The sequence below is a fragment of the Phoca vitulina genome, unplaced genomic scaffold (assembly GCF_004348235.1).
Source record: "Phoca vitulina isolate PV1807 unplaced genomic scaffold, GSC_HSeal_1.0 scaffold4, whole genome shotgun sequence".
NCBI classification, from domain to species: Eukaryota; Metazoa; Chordata; class Mammalia; order Carnivora; family Phocidae; genus Phoca; species Phoca vitulina.
In genome coordinates, this window is record NW_022589707.1 from 29,827,364 (window position 1) to 29,843,744 (window position 16,381).

Below are 16,381 nucleotides of genomic sequence, written 5' to 3' on the forward strand. Positions count from 1 at the left end.
TTGTTATAAATAATGATATGTGCAAGGTATAAGGAAAATCTAGGATATGGAGGGCATTTAAGTCTGCCAATCAAAGTCTAGTAGAAGTTATTTGAATTAAGACTTTAAGGGCAAATACGAATATTGTATGGGAAAAGGAAACCTAGTTGGGGACAGCAGGGAGACCATGAATACTTCAAGGAGAAATATGGCAGAAGGGTAAAGACAGCATATTCAGGGAAATACGAATATTACTTGTATTCAGAGATCTGACGGCAATAAGGAAGCAATAGCAATGGTTCTGGTGGAATACAGGAGGGTCTGAATCAGGACAGCGGTGATCAACAGGAGCAAATTCCAGGTGCTTATCAGGTGAGTGAAAAGAATCACTCTGCTGCTATTATTTCCTTGGACTGAGAGATCTCTGGATTCCTGACCAGATGAATCTTTCTTGATTTCTGAATCCTGGTTGGCTGTTTTTGTTTTTTTACTATGTCTGATAGCCTGGCTTTCAAATCGGACCTATCAACAAGTGCAACTCCTTAGGTTCTGTTCCAACATCCAGGCATACAGATAGTTCAGTTTTTGCAGTAACCAGCAATTTAAATACCTTCACTTTCACCCTGCCTCTCCAGCTCAAATTGCAGCCTGGATCTCTGAGTTCTGGGGCCTACCTATCTCTTACAACTTTACATGACAAAGTAAACTTGCCCTTTGTGTAATTCTCTATGACACCTACTTCCTATTTTTTGTTCAGATTCTTGCTTTTACTGCCTGCGTTTGATGCATTATGGGATATAAAGGATGGATTACTACAAGCAGAAAAAGCACTCTTTAAAATACTCCTTTCAAAAAGGGGGATACCTGTCATCATCCACACATCAAAACATAAGAAACAATAACAGCAACAACAACAAAAACCCAGGAAAAAAACCACATGCTTTTATAGTCTGAGTCATTACCTGTTATCATACTTAATGGCAATTACTTAGCTTTTTCTTATGCTTGTTAATAATGGATAAATAAGGACTAGGAAATATTTCTTTTCATCGGCTGAAATCAGTCAGACACTCTCCACTGCCATATTTTATCTTAACACAAACTGGTATTCAGCTAATATTTCTAATCATGTTGGCAGAATCCATCACAAACTGGATGTGATGTTGTTGCCTAGTACAGTACTGTTCACCCCATACACCAGTGGGTCCATCCAAATCACCTGGAGGACTTGTTAAAATGGAGTACTGAGCTCCATCCCAAGCTGCTGATTCAGTAGGTCTGGGGTGTGGCATATGGATTTGTATTCCTAACAACTTCCCAGGTGATGCTGATGCAGCTGGGCACCCATGTTTTAAGAACCACTGTCGTACACCAAAAGAGGGTATGAATGCAAGGAAGAAGGTGGTATCCCAATTACGGTTTATCACCCTTCAAAAAAAAGCTTCTCTAAATTAGATTGCAATTCTGGTCAGACAGTTTAGGAGGCTAAGTCTTGATCATGGGAAGGATTCCAAATTATCGATTCCTTTTAAGGAAAGAAAATAATAAATGCAACTGTGTTTCATGGCTGTTTTAACAGAGATACTCTGTGGGAGAGCTTAAGATGTTGCAGTTTCATTAGCATGATCCAGTGTTGCTATGGGGACCTACTGGAGAGGAATCATTAGTACACAAGAAAATGAAAAGAGAGGAACTGATGAAGCAAAACAACAACAACATTTCTGAGAAAATAAAGCCAAGTCACATTGCCCATTTTCTGGCATTTACATAAATTAAGGTATAAATTCTCCTTTAACAATGAGATGTAGCCACATATAGATTGTGCCATCTTTAGTGGATGCACAATTCCTCTGCAATTCAGGGAGAGAAGCAAAAACAAAATGTCTTATTATTATTATTACCATTTTTTAAAAACAAAATCTTTTAAAAAGGAGAAGGAAATGGCACTAAGGGGTTTTTATCAAGTACAGTTAGGCATGATGACCCCGAGATTAGTGGCTATGCAGAAAGGAGCATTTTGCCCACTTGGATCCAGTTCTGCACAATACGGAGATGGAAGGCTCAGGCAGGTATGACACACAGCTCTGGGGACTGAGAAAGGGAGAAGGGAGGTGGATGGCCTGCTCTTAGTCTCTTAGAAAATGAAACTAACAAGAGCCAGAGAGGAAGGAAGAACCTGAAATAAACATCAATTCTTCATCTAAACCATCTTGCACCTGCTCCCAGTCTCCCTTCTTCAAGTCTTTTATCACATCCGTTCCTAAAATTAAAACCCTCGTATCTCCCTATTTTCTTTCTCAACATATCTCAACTTTTCTGCCTGCTTTTCTAGCTTATACTTCGTTCATCCACTTTTTTTCATGAGGCTTAGAAAAATTTTTTTTGAGAGGAAGAGAACGCATATATGCAGGCATGAGTGGGGGGAAGTGCAGAGGGAGAGAATCTTCAAGCAGACTCCCTGCCCAGTGTGGAGCTGGTCACAGGGCTCAATCCCACGACCCAAGAGATCACAACCTGAGCAGAAACCAAGAGTCGGACACTCAACCAGCTGAGCCACCCAGACACCCCGTCTATCTACTTTTCTTATCCAATTTTATTTCTCACTTTCCCTCATATTGTCTATGTACTTTTTAACACCAACTTGGAAGGAATTCCTACTTGGAGCTTTCCTCTCCTTGCCAGACCCCACATTTATGTCCTAACTTTAATGATTTTTAACTGTAATCCCAGATGCCTCAGATCCCAAGGAGCCCCACTGGGGATGATGGGACAACCAGAACAGATGGCTCCTTGGCCTCCCCCCACCCTCTAACCAAAGAGGCCTAGCTTTTATAGGTTTTATATGTTGGGATTTTGTGTAAGATAATTTGGAAAATAGTTCCATCACTTAAAAAAAACTTGGAGAAATACTGCTAATATACTAAATCATTTGCCACTCAACAAAATACTGTTATTGGTACTTTTGTTTTACATGTGTATGTTTTGTCTCATAAATTATACTGGGAGCTACTTAAAAGTAGCTTATCTGTCTTTCCCATTGTGCTCAGCTCAGTGCCTAGGTAAAGCAGTGCATTCCGTTGATTGATTCATTTTAAAATTCATTTTGCAAATGATCTGGTAAAATTCATACTGAGGTGACAAATTCTGAGGTGACCGACACAATGTACTGCCTGTGAGTAATATCTCACATTAAAAAAAAAAAAAGCTCTTGATATAAGTTAGTGTGTAATGCAAAAGAATGGATTGATAAAGATATGATTTTTAAAAAATCAGCAGATAACCCACAGGATAGATTTTTGAAGAATAGAGACCTTTGCAATGCCACTCAAATCAGGCCATCTAAATTTGCAGTTAATTTGTGAGATTGACCCAGTTTTGTGAGGTTATTGCTAATTTCTCAATTCCATTCATGCCTTTTGGGTTTACATAACTTTTTTGTATACTGATGCATGTATACATGAACTGGTTCATTTTGCTGAACTACATGCACTGCAAAGACCCATTATTTATGTTTTTCTTATCTCATTATTTAAGAAATATACAGCTAATGAAACATTCATTGATATGGTTACTTCCTTGGAATTACAACTGCATTTGAGATGCAAGAGGCTAGGTTATTGCAATTGAAGAGAAGAGAAGGCCACCAAGTAGAATACTGAACTGAGAACAAAGTGCCTTTGTCATCGTAAGACCCTGCTGTTCTTTACGCATTTCCTTAAAAGGGTGAGTGAATAGAGTAGAATAGCATAGTAATATTGTTCTTGTGTCCAGTACAGAAATAGAGCTGTGTTTTCTTTAGTCACTGAGGGGGAAAAAAACAAAACAAACCCAAAACTCTTTTCTTGCAAAAAGGTACATTATACATATATACAGTTTCTCTAGGAGAAAAACAACTTTGTCTGATTCCTGAAGTCTGTCAGGATAGAATAACAAACCCAGAATCTTCCTCACTTTCTTCCCTGTCTGCTCTTCCTTCTATTTCTCTTCTTTCTCCTGCTTTCAACCTATGTGAGAACCCTAATAAGAGAGATGGTAGTTGGAGCTTTAGCTAGCATTCTATCACCTTTCAGCAGCTACACTGGCCCTCAGAACCTATTGGATCCCAAAACAATGTACAGGCCTACTGCTGTCAGTGTCTTGGGGTAGGGGTGAAGGGGCAACGAAAAGAAGAAATGAGGATTTGAAGAATCAGGAGCCAAAATGACTGGGAAAAGAGTAGTCACTAGCACATCAGAAAACCAGAAAGAGGAATAATTTTTTGAAGGGAAGGCTAAAAAAGAAGAGTGTGGAAAAAAATTGTTTTGGACACTGTAAATAGAAGCATTTATTCAAAAGACATATAATTTGAGCTCTTCTGTACTGGTAACTAGGCGTTCAAAGTAGAAATACAATAACAGGATTTGTGCTACTTTTCCTATGTAACAACAGATAAAGCACATTATATTTCATTTGTAAAAACTGTAATTGCCCTTTGAAATTTTTTTCTCATCATATAAATAATTGCATATAATGAGGGAGGCTTTAAAATATTAAATTATAAATTATAAACATTATGTTTAATGTATGTATCAAGATTATAAATAGAAAATGTTGATTGTTTTAGAAAACATATCAACTAATCACATGACCATAAATTCTAATCTAGATACTTTATTTTTTTATTTTTCAAAGACTTTATTTTTTTAAAGTAATCTCTACTGCCAACATGGGGCTCGGACTTATGACCCTGACCAAGATCAAGAGTCTCATGCATGCTCTACCAACTGAGCAGCCAGGCACCCCTAATCTAGATACTTTAATAAAATTGGGCAACTAAATGACATCATAAACTTAGAGATTATTGGGTATCTTTAGCAGAAAGAGGTAATAAAGAAAACGATATACATATATGGTATTAAAACAAACTCCAAAACATCTGTTTAGGGACTATGCTTCTATTCTTTTTCTACTTTATCTCTGTATATATAAATTCATTTCTTGAGTTTTTCTGTTTTAATTCTAAAGAAGTTGAAGTCACTGGTACTCAGAATGTCAATGGGTCCATTATGATGAAAAGAGGTATATTATAATCTAAATTACAACAACAGAAAAAACCCACTTCAAACCTCAATAGGTCGCATAAACTGAGAACCTAGAAGGAAGAATGCTTGTTAAAAGAAGTATGGGTGAAACAAAAATATAAAAATCCATACATTTCAATCAGGTGTAATACCTCATTCATTTGCACAGAGAGACTCTTTGACAGTTTAAGTGTTTCTAAAATTGCCTTTTGGGTTCTATTTAAAAATACTAGATTGCGCTTAATTTCTAACATGAAATGTGGATGACTGTTAGTGAAAGAGGATATGTAGAATTTCCAGGGTCAACAAAACTTAAGGTATTTATCGTAGTACTCAAAACCATTTCAGCTTTTCATTCTAAAACTTACTGCTAATTGTATTAGTTTCAGGTGTACAGTTTAGTGATTCAATATTTGTACAGATTTGTACAATGTATCCCAGTGACTATAGATAAAATCAGTGTGGTAAGGTTGATAAGAACTGCATCACTAGATTCTTGACATGGACACTGAATATAACATTTGATACACAATTGCTATTCAGAGTCAGGACTCAGGGGATCTTGAGGGAATATCATCCCAGAGAGCAACTTCAACTATAATGCCTAGATTGTCATCAAACACTGCTGTGTGCTATTGTTTGTGCACACACGCATGCCTGCACTACCAGTAATCTCAGAGAAGTGGCCTCAATTCTCAGTACTTTATTTGCAATCTGGCTTTCAAATTAATTGCAAGTAGGAAAATCAACTCAAAATAGGAAGAGGCACACTTACAAATTCAGAGCATTATCCTTCATGAATTAAGTGTTAATCCACAAACTATTTCAAACAGACTACTTTGTTCTAATCTCCAAATGGACACACCTTATTTGATTTCACAAGGTTTCTTCTTTTATCTAGTTGATACCTTGTTCCTTTTTCTTGCAATTCATGTTGTCTGTCTATCCCCTGAGACTTTAATCCCAATTATACTGACTCCCAATGGTATCTTAATTCCCCAGATCTCATTATTTACTTTAAAAATCATCTGTTCAGGGCGCCTGGGTGGCTCAGTTTGTTGGGCGACTGCCTTCGGCTCAGGTGATGATCCTGGAGTCCCAGGATCGAGTGCCGCATCCGGCTCCCTGCTCAGCGGGGAGTCTGCTTCTCCCTCTGACCCTCCCCCCTCTCATGTGCTCTCGCTCATTCTCTCTCTCAAATAAATAAATAAATAAAAATAAAAATCATCTGTTCAGTTTTTAATATATGACCTTTATGGGACAAAGGCTTTGAAATCACTGTAGTTAAGGGGGAGAAACCCTTTTTGGAGGGGGATGGGTGGCAGTCCCTGGATACTGCTGTTGTTTTCACCAAGGGAGCTAAGAGGAGAAAACAGCAGAATACTTTAAATTGATACCAATTTTCTTTCCTAATGAAGTGGAAACTACCATCATAATAGACAAGATTTTCCCCCCCAACATACCTATTTCAAGCAAATATACTCGTTATTAGGGAGGAATATATAAAATAACCTGTATACTGATCAAATGAAAGATTCTTTGAATGAAGAAAGTTCTATGGTTGTCCTGATCCCAGTACATGATATAAAATAGTGCCATGATGGTATGTTTGCTTACTTTCAGAAATTGAGATGTCATTCATGTTAAAGAAAATTTAAAGAAAAACCAGTAAAAACATTCATAGGCAAGGAAGTAATGTTATAATAATAAATTAACAAAATAGAAAAAAAAAGGAGAATGGGGAGATGAAAGGAGCCAAAAACAATCTGAAAAACTGTGATCCATCATTAGAACCAGATGGCATTCATCAGAGACTTCAGAGTTAACTGAGCTACTCACAAAAAAAATGCAGTTTATCACTAAAAAAGAAGTACCCTACTGGAAAATTCAATACCTCTGAATACTGGATCAGGATGACCTTGGACTTATATCAGTTGTGTTAGATCAGATGAAGGATCTGCAGTAGATATATATCTAAGTTTTCATTAAGAGAAAAAATATAGCAACAAACCAGCATTTCACCTTTCTGGTTAATCAGGCCAAATTAACACATCAACATTTAAAAACGTTTACAACAAATCAAAATTTTTATCGCACATACATATACACACACAATTTTAAATATACACAATCACCCCTCCCAAATGATGTGCGGTCTTGTTTGAAAATTCTTATCAGATTTGCACAAAATCTGGAGCTTAATTATGAGTATCTGGTAAAAGTTGCCATGGATCAAAACAAAAATATAGAAGTGCAGGGTTATATGGGCATTGTTAATGATAGAAAAGATAGCAACTTTTCTTAGAAAAAAAAAAGATTTCTTGGAAATAACTAAGAAAAACATAACTTAAAAATTACTTTCATCTAGAAAATAAAAATTCAAAGTGCAAATTTCCACTTGACAAAGTCAGGTGAGCACTCAATGGAGTGCTCTGGCTTCTTAGATTATTCTCCTAATGCTGATCTCCCAACTGAGGAGGGGCTACCTGTAAGCGAGAAAAAGAAAACCCTCAGCTACCTGTGGTAAAGTAGCAGATTAAATTAGTGGTGACAGGCAATGAGGAGTCTTGAATGAGGATATACTTTCATTTTGGGCTTTTTCCTATAGGCATGGAGAAATCATAGCTGGCTTTTGAGCTGGAAGGAGACATGATAGTTTACACATTTTAGAAAGACTTACTGACCTTCACATCCAGTTTGAACTGCTTAAGGAACATGCTCCATTAACAAGAGCCTCTGACCTACTTGTCCTGCCTCTGTACATGCATCTTCACATTAGGACTGCCACGAGGTGGTTTTTAGTCAGAAAATCTGATTCATGTTATTCACTCACCTAAAACACTCCCCATCATGTAGGACATAATCCAAGTTCTTTTGCTAGGTCCACAAACTCCTTTTTAATACAACCCTTGCCCCCTTTTCAGGCTTGTCTCTCAGCCTTGTCTCCACCACATCATTTTACGCTATGATAATACATACTTGTAGGGCATCTTCAAGCCTTTCCTCATGCAGCTTCCTCTACCAAAAAGGCCTATCTCACCTGGCAAAGACCTTGGCCTATGTATTACTCCTGGAGAAGCCTACCCAAACCTCTCTGATAGGTAAGAAGCATATGTGACAGTTACCTCTTTGCTTCAGTGTGATCTTTTACTGTACTTCTGCATTATTATCCTCTACTAGACAAGTGTCTCCTTCGGGGCAGGAATTTTGTCTTATTATTTTTTTGTGCCTTCAGGATTTAGCATGTAATTAGTGCTCAATAAATGCTCGGTAAAACTCAGAGCCTAAGAAAATCAAAATTGTCCTTTTTGATCTATAAGGCAGAATGTCTGTGTGCTCTCTTGTTTCTAATTAGGGAGATTCTACTAACTACTTCTGGAGACCATTTGGCCTGAAGGAGAACAAAGATCCATATCGTGAAATATACACATCCTCATAAATAAGGGCCTGAGCACTAGACAGCTTCTTGGTTCTTCTAAGATGGTTATCAGATGTAGTCTTTTATTCCATTTTCTCTCTCACTACTTCTCTCTTTACTCTGAAGCTTTAAGCAGTTTCTGAAATGTCCCAAGATGACACCTGCCTCTTTTTTTTCTCCCTGAGGCTCAGATACTCTATCCAACTTCCTGCCTCCTAGAGTCTTTCCTAGTCCTCTAGTCTCTCTCACTTCTTCCATGAAGCCAATTATGATCATCCCTTTCAAGCAAATTTTTTCTCTATCCATTCCTCTATCCACTGGTAGGAGCTTAACCTAGTTACTGGTATGTGTGTCTCTTCTCTATTTAGACTACAAGCAAGACAGAAACTATGTCGTGTCCTTTTAAAATATTTTCCAAAGTGACTTATCCCAATGTCACTCCCAGCTCAAATACTCTATAAATATTTAGATTAACTGATACGTGACTGACAGTTTAAAGGGGAAAGAGCCCAGACATACTCAGGATAGAAAGGATGGTCAAGGTAGAAAGGCACTAGTCAGTAAATCCAAAGATGGACATTTCAGCATGATATTAATATACCTCTGCTTTATTTATATAACCCATTACATTTTATAAATCATCTCCTAAACATCTCAGTATTAAACTGCCAGATAAGAAAGATTATTATTTCTATTGTAATTATGAGAAAATAGAAGTTCAGAGAGTATAATGTATTTAAAGTCATACAACTAAAACATGAACTGGATTCTTGTCTATAAGTTTAGTGTTCTTTTCACTATACTATGCTCTCAACCTCAGGAAGAGACCAAATTTCAGGGGCTGTAAGTACAAAGGACAATAGCTATCAGTCAATAAGCAAAAGGACTTAGCAGGTACTATGTACAATCTGAGTACTTAAAACAATAAAAAATGAGGAAAGTAAAAAATAACAGTGATGAAAAAGCCCCAGCATAAGACTACCGATATTTCATAAGCTCTATCTGAATCCTTGGTGGTGACTTTCTATAAGGAGCTTAATATTCACGAGAATAAGGTCAATGTATAAATTCCAATGTCCATAAAGTCACACAGCAGGTACCATGTGCTGCAGAGTACTTTAAAAAGAGAGGGGGGGACGCTTCCTCTCCCCAACTTACATGAAAACAAGCACTCGCCTGTGCACACACTCCTTGGCTAGGTCAGGAAGAAGGCAACCTGAAAAAAAGGGAGTATCTTCAATATGTATAATGGATTGAATGGTGACTCAAGAGAGATATTCACCTGGAACCTCTGATGTGTCCTTATGTGGAATAAGGGTCTCTGTAGATATAATTAAGGTAAATATCTTGAGATGAGATCATCCTGGATTAGGGTGGGCTCTAAATGCAATGACTGAAGTCTTTACAAGAGACAGAAAAGGAGGAGACAAAGAGACATAGGGAAGAAGGCTATATGAAGACAGAAGCAGAAATAGGCGTTACGCTGCCAAAAGCCAAGGATGACTGATGCTCCCAGATTCTCCTTTAGAGGCTTCAGAGGCAATGTGGCCCTGCTGACATCTTGATTTCAGCCTTCCGGCCTTCAGAACTGTGACAGAATAGATTTGTTTTTCTGGGCCACCAGTTTGTGGTAATTTGTTACAGGTGGCCTTTGGAAACTCATACAGTTTATATCAGTTGAACTATTTGAATTAAAATTTCTCTCTCTACAAGCAGGTAATGTGATTCTCCTAGATAACTATATGATTAAGGCTTCAAAGAAGTGTGTAGCTAATTCAGTCTCTGGTTCAAGAATGGCTTCATACAAAAAGTGACATTTAAGCTAAGATTTTAAATATAAGTATGAGAGAAAGAGAAAGGGAGGAGGTTTACATTGATAAGTGTAACTTATGCAGGATATAACTTAAAAAAAAAAGTCCGTAAGTATTTGAAAATGTGTTTGAGTTTCTACAAGTATATGTGACTTTCACAGCAGGGTCCAAAGACCAGCTAATATTAATAATATGACAATAACTTTTGATAATTATCCATATATAAGAATGAATTCAGAATCTGATTAATGTATTATCACAAGGGATATCAACAAACATGAAACTTTAGAAGAAGGTGACAATATAAAGAGAACAATCCAATTCTTTCACATATGCACTGCTTGCCTTAATTGGTTTACTCTGAAATCACATTTTAAGTGAGAATCCTGAAGAAATGGAGATTTGCCAGTTTGCTCTGAATACTGCTAACTAGAAGTGAATAACAATGGTCCAATGAATCATTTCTAAGCTGTTTTAAAAAACCTTTCACAAAAAATTCCTCTACATCACACTAGTTGTGGATTTTACATCAAAGAGCTGCCTGGATTCATCATTTCATTAATAAACAGTAATTCAGAAACTCTGACATTTCTGACAATGATGCCATATACAGGCAATTAAAAAAAAAATTGCAACCAACCTACATTCTTCAAGTAAATGAAAGTTGATAGAGGAACGTGAATTAAATTTTTATAACCTTAAATAATGCATTAAATAGCTGTGGTTACCTGACTTAATAAGAAGCACAGGCTTGAGTGCCCTGGAACAGTAGGTCAGAAATTGGTAACTTAGGAACACTTTCCTTTTTTATTGTTCAATATTCAGATAATTCAAATGTTCTAAGAAAGGGGTACTAAAATAAACAAAAGACATGGATTTGAAGAGTTCTCGTATTGTGCTCGAGGGCTGGGTTTTGTTTATTTAAGTATTTCATTACTACCATGGACATTTTCAAAAGAACTCTGGCGTTCTGGATATAATGGGGGGAAAATGCTCCTTAGAGGATGTTACATCTCCCTGAGGCAGAACAAATAGTTATGCTTTTTGTTTCTACCCTGTGCCTACTACTCTATGCTTATTTCCCCCCACTAAGGACTTGAAGTAAAATAGGAAAGCCATAAAAATGAATGACAATGGTTATTACTATAGACACAGGGTGAACGATCTCTTCTTGAACATGTTTACAGATGAACTTTTGGGATGTCTAAGCTCCTAATAAATATGATCTGCTTAAGAGGAAAATGACCCTGACTAGCATTTCCCAAATCAAATTCCACGGAACACTAGAATCCCATGAAATGTTAATGTGTGCTAGCTGAGAAAAAGATAGTGGTCAACTATTTGGGAAACTACAGTATAATATTTATCTCCTGGTCACAAAAATTAGCATACTAAAGTCCTGAAGTAAGGAAGCTATAAGTTTAAGTCAGTAACTGCAAATTATTTGATCATGAAATTCTTTGTGTAAAAAGGCATTATATATAATACTTTTGTCTTATGATTCTATGGAGTCCTGAAATACCATCCCTAAAAACATAAACAGCATACTAAATTTACATTAGCCCTATCTACTTCGGTCACATAGACAAATGAAAACAATGATAACACAATTTTCTATGAATATCTCTCAAAAGCATGACAGCAAAAAGTGAATTTTTTTTCGGTCCATTACCTAAAAGTTTAATTCATTTAGGCTCTAAGAATGTATAAATTCATATGGTTGGATGTACTCAGAGTTTCATGTAATAAAAGGAAAACAGGATTGTGCTCTATATAGAAACAACTATAACTTCTGATACCTAAAAATATCACGTTAACGGGAGGGATTTATTAACATCATAATCTGTTCAGATGTTTCACAAGGAAAAAGATCAAGAACAGGAATCTTTCTCTGAGGCATCAAATTCCATGTAGTCTAAGGGTCATGAGAAAGAAAGGGTGTTATTACCTTATACTTGAGAATTATATTACAACTGGCTGATTATTCAGGATTAATGAGCTCAGGGTTAGGAGTTCAGTGGCCATATGGGCAACTGTCATGAGTTGCCTGGAGCTAGGCCTCTGCCAATACTGCCAATCAGCATGGTAGGGGTCCCTAAACCCACCAGCAATTTGGCTCTGCTCCAGCAGGGGACCACCTCAACCCAGTGGCTCTACATCAGCCCAGTGGCTCCACATCAATCCAGTCTTGGCCTCATCTCCATCTGGGTCCGGGATGCTAGTCATTGGGCATGTGACTAATAGCTTGGAACCAAGCCTCAACTTGTATACCTTTTCCAGTAACTGAGTCCTCAACCCGTTGCCCTGATTCTGTAAGCTGTCTGATTTGATGCCTCACCCAGAATCTATGTTCCTCTTGTTTCTCTTAGGTTTTTTTTTTTTTTTTTAAGATTTTATTTATTTATTTGACAGAGAGAGACAGCGAGAGAGGGAACACAAGCAGGGGGAGTGGGAGAGGGAGAAGCAGGCTTTCCCACGGAGCAGGGAGCCCGATATGGGGCTCGATCCCAGGACCCTGGGATCATGACCTGAGCCGAAGGCAGACGCTTAACGACTGAGCCACCCAGGCGCCCCTCTCTTAGGTTTTTTAATGGCTTGAGACCTGTCCCTAAAGTCCAGTTTATTTGTGATTGTGTTCCTGCTACTGACAAAGATTCTCTCCTTGACCAAACTTTGGTTTCCTGAAGGCTCCTCTGAATACTTTTCTTGATTAGGCCTCACCAGCCCAGTTTTTGCAAGAATCCTGCTAAGTCAGTTCAATCTCCCATCCTCCGTATCTGATGTGGTTCCTCATCCTCTTACCATCCTCCAGGTGGTATCTCATTATCTGATATCTCACCCTGGCCTGCCTTTAGCAAGAATCTTGTCAAGTCTGTTTAGCCATATTTCCTCTTAGTAATTTTCCATCCCCCTGCCCCTAACCTGCTCCTTGGCTAAAAATCCCCGTCTTTCCTTGTATTTGGAATTGAGCACGGTTCTAGACCTGTTTATATTAATTGACATCTGTTTTATCATCTTTGTGGCATTCTCTGCCTGCTGTCTCTGGGCCTTCCTCATGACAGGGCCCAAGCAGATGCTCAGCCTATCAAAGGGAGAATCTTCATATGCCACCTGCTGTGTCCCAGCATTATTTTTCTAATCTCAGGAATTTCTTTACAGGACTGAGCAATCACCTGACTTCATTAACAAAGGCATATTATTAAATTCTAGTGTGGGTCTTCATTATCTCTTGCTTTGGCAAATATCCATGCCAGATATGTGTCCTACTGATCTAGCCATACTCTCTTGGAATAAGAGACCCTAGAAGTTACTTACTGCAGTGGTTCTCCACAAATTTTCTACCTTGATACACCTGGTCAATTACACTCACATGTGCAACGAATTCTTAAGGGAATACACAGACATACTTGTTTTCTTTCTACACAGACTCTAGTACATGTATAATTGGCTCCCTAGCTGTAAACTTGCCTTCTCTTTATTTTATTGATATTTGAAAGATGCAGTTGAAAGGATGCTAATATAAATGAATTATCTCGTTTACAAACCAGGAAATCTTAACCATGAGGGCAAATAACTTCTCTAAAATCAGAGAGTCAGTTAGAAGCAGAAGTCAAATTAAAACTCAGGTTTCTGGCTCCTTTTCCAGCGAGCTTTCTATGAAACAGTACTATCTATGATCATTGCTGCTAGAAAAAAAACCCTCAAAGTCCTAGTAGGTATTAGCATTACTTTTATTCATGCGGGTGCATATTTATAAAGCTTTCAAATATCAAAAATTCCAATAAGCTTCCAGACACTTTTTCACCTTCTTTTCCTACCCCTCCCCTCCTCCAGGTGTGGAAATTAGGTGTATGGTGCTTTAACAAAGACAGCTTGATTGCTGTTATATTACTGCTCAACAACAGTTCCTGCTATTAATTGCTTTATAATGATAATTACAATTAGTAGTACAAGATATTTTCTCTTCTAATTGGCTATTACTGGTGAATAGCAGCTTGTTACATAACAGAAAATTGTGTTAAATAACCACAATTACAATTCTGAGGTCCTTCTCTTAAAAAACAAATCTGTGTAAGTTTTTGATAAAAACACTAAAACTTTATTTTATTTTTTCTTATAAGGCAGGGCCTCTGTAATTACTTGGGGGAGGATGCATCTTTCAGTTAAGAGAAAGCACAAAATGAGGACAGTGTTAGAGAAACCAGGAGCCAGAACATGCATTTCCTTTCTTTTAAAAATAAACACATTTAAAAGCTTTCAGCTCCTTAGTCAATGCATACAAATTGCAGATTCAAATGTATCCACTTCTTCCCACACTATAATATGGAAACAGAAAGGACTCTCCAATTAGCTCTGAAAAAATACGACTGCAGAGCCCCGCCAATCACAGTGAAATGTTCCCATAGATAAAGCTGGGGGTTCTTCTTCATTTGTGCCTCAAATATAGGACCCAGCATGGAGCCAATCCACAGTCACCACTCAACCAACACCAAATGCCATCACAGCATGGCACTGTAGAAGATGAAGTAATCTTAAGGTATATGTGACAGTCTTTGCCCCTAAAGGGTTTACATATTACAAAATCAAGGGTATGTCTTGACTCAAACTCTAATGTTGATTAGTCTGCAATCAGTTAAGTCATATCCAGACTTTTCTAGTAGTGGTAGTCATAATTATAATAACGAGGGTCAAACGACTTGCTTGAGCTCACCCAGGCTGTAACTGACAGTTACTTTTGAATCCATTTTTTCCTATTCCGAAGACCTGTCACAGCCTCTTGTGATAGACCTTCATCAGCAGCATCATTCATCCCTATATTCATTCACTGCTTCACTCAACCTCCCAAAAAGATAGTTAACTGCAGCATTTTCATGATAAAATGGAGACTCAGAGGTTAAATAATTTTCCCCAAACTCACACCGCTATAAAGCAGCAAATTCATGATCAGAGTCTGGTATTTCAGACTTTGAATACATTTTTTCTTTCCACACATTTTTACTCAATGTATCCCACATTGACTTATATCACTTAAAATATTCTACGACTTCTCAATTGTTGATACCCCCTCCCCAAATGAAGCAAAGGTTTAAGTCCTATTTATTTCTAGAAACTTCACTTGGTCCCTACAGCTAAAGATAGCACCCAACCCCAGTTGGCTATCTTGCAAAGAAATGACACTGGTCACAAAGAGTATTAGCTGAGATGAAAACAGAGGCAGAAGACTGATCAGTCAAATCCATTACCACTTTTGGAAAAAGCTGCTCTGCGAATGTTTGGGTCAATGAGGTCAGTTAGAACACACTTGTTTTAGCAAGAGATGGCAATTCTTTAAGATGCTGTCAGTGAAAGCCAATCCATTCAAAGTGTGGTGAGTTTGTTAAATAAATCGTAGCAAAACTGAACTCTAATTCTGTATCAAAGTTCTCCAAAAACAGCTAACAGAAACACGTAAAGATTCAATCACTGGAAATGGCAGTATACTGCTTTGTTTCTATTTACTCATGGATTTATGTTTATTAGAAAGTATAATTTTTATTACATGAATCTGGTCAACATCATCTCCAATTTTTCAAGATGGGAAGCGTATGTGTTGTGGAGGATGGCACTGTTCTTTTGCATGAATGGAAGGTCTTTGTCAACACAATGAGAAGTGTACGTAAATTCTGTGATACTCCAAGTAATCCCGCAACAGGAGCCTCATCATGAAACAGAAAAGACACATTAAGGTTGCAGTACTCAAAATCATTACCTGTATCACCTCTGGCACACATGCTAAAGACGAGCCTATACCTGTGTCTGAAGTAGGTCACCATTTATTGAAGACCAGGCTACTACGTTTATCATCTCGGTCATCATTTCAACATTTCAGCAAGAGAGATTGATTATTACCCATTTTACAGAGGAGAAACTGAGATTCTGAGGTTGATTAACTTGCCTATGGGTGTTAAGTAACCAGGATTTGATCTTACATTGGCCTGACCTCAAAATGTACACACATACTCTTTTTCCTACACCACACTGCCTTTCTAGAGTAACATTAGCTTTGGAACATATTTATGTTCAAGGAAAGTCTGTTTCAGACCTTATCCACTGGAATTTAGTTTCTATGACAC

General features: G+C 37.6%; 1 protein-coding gene across 3 annotated transcripts in view; it reads right to left on the reverse strand.

The window, feature by feature from the left end:
• Positions 1–16,381, reverse strand: part of ZNF277 (zinc finger protein 277) — a 103,965-nt gene that overhangs the window by 78,067 nt on the left and 9,517 nt on the right. Inside the window, exon 2 of one of the 3 annotated variants that reach the window (XM_032401748.1) lies at positions 9,616–9,673. The exons of the other annotated variants lie outside the window; for them this stretch is intronic. The gene's annotated coding sequence lies outside the window, so the exon portion shown is untranslated. The remainder of the gene's footprint in view (positions 1–9,615; positions 9,674–16,381) is intronic. 3 annotated transcript variants of the gene reach the window in all.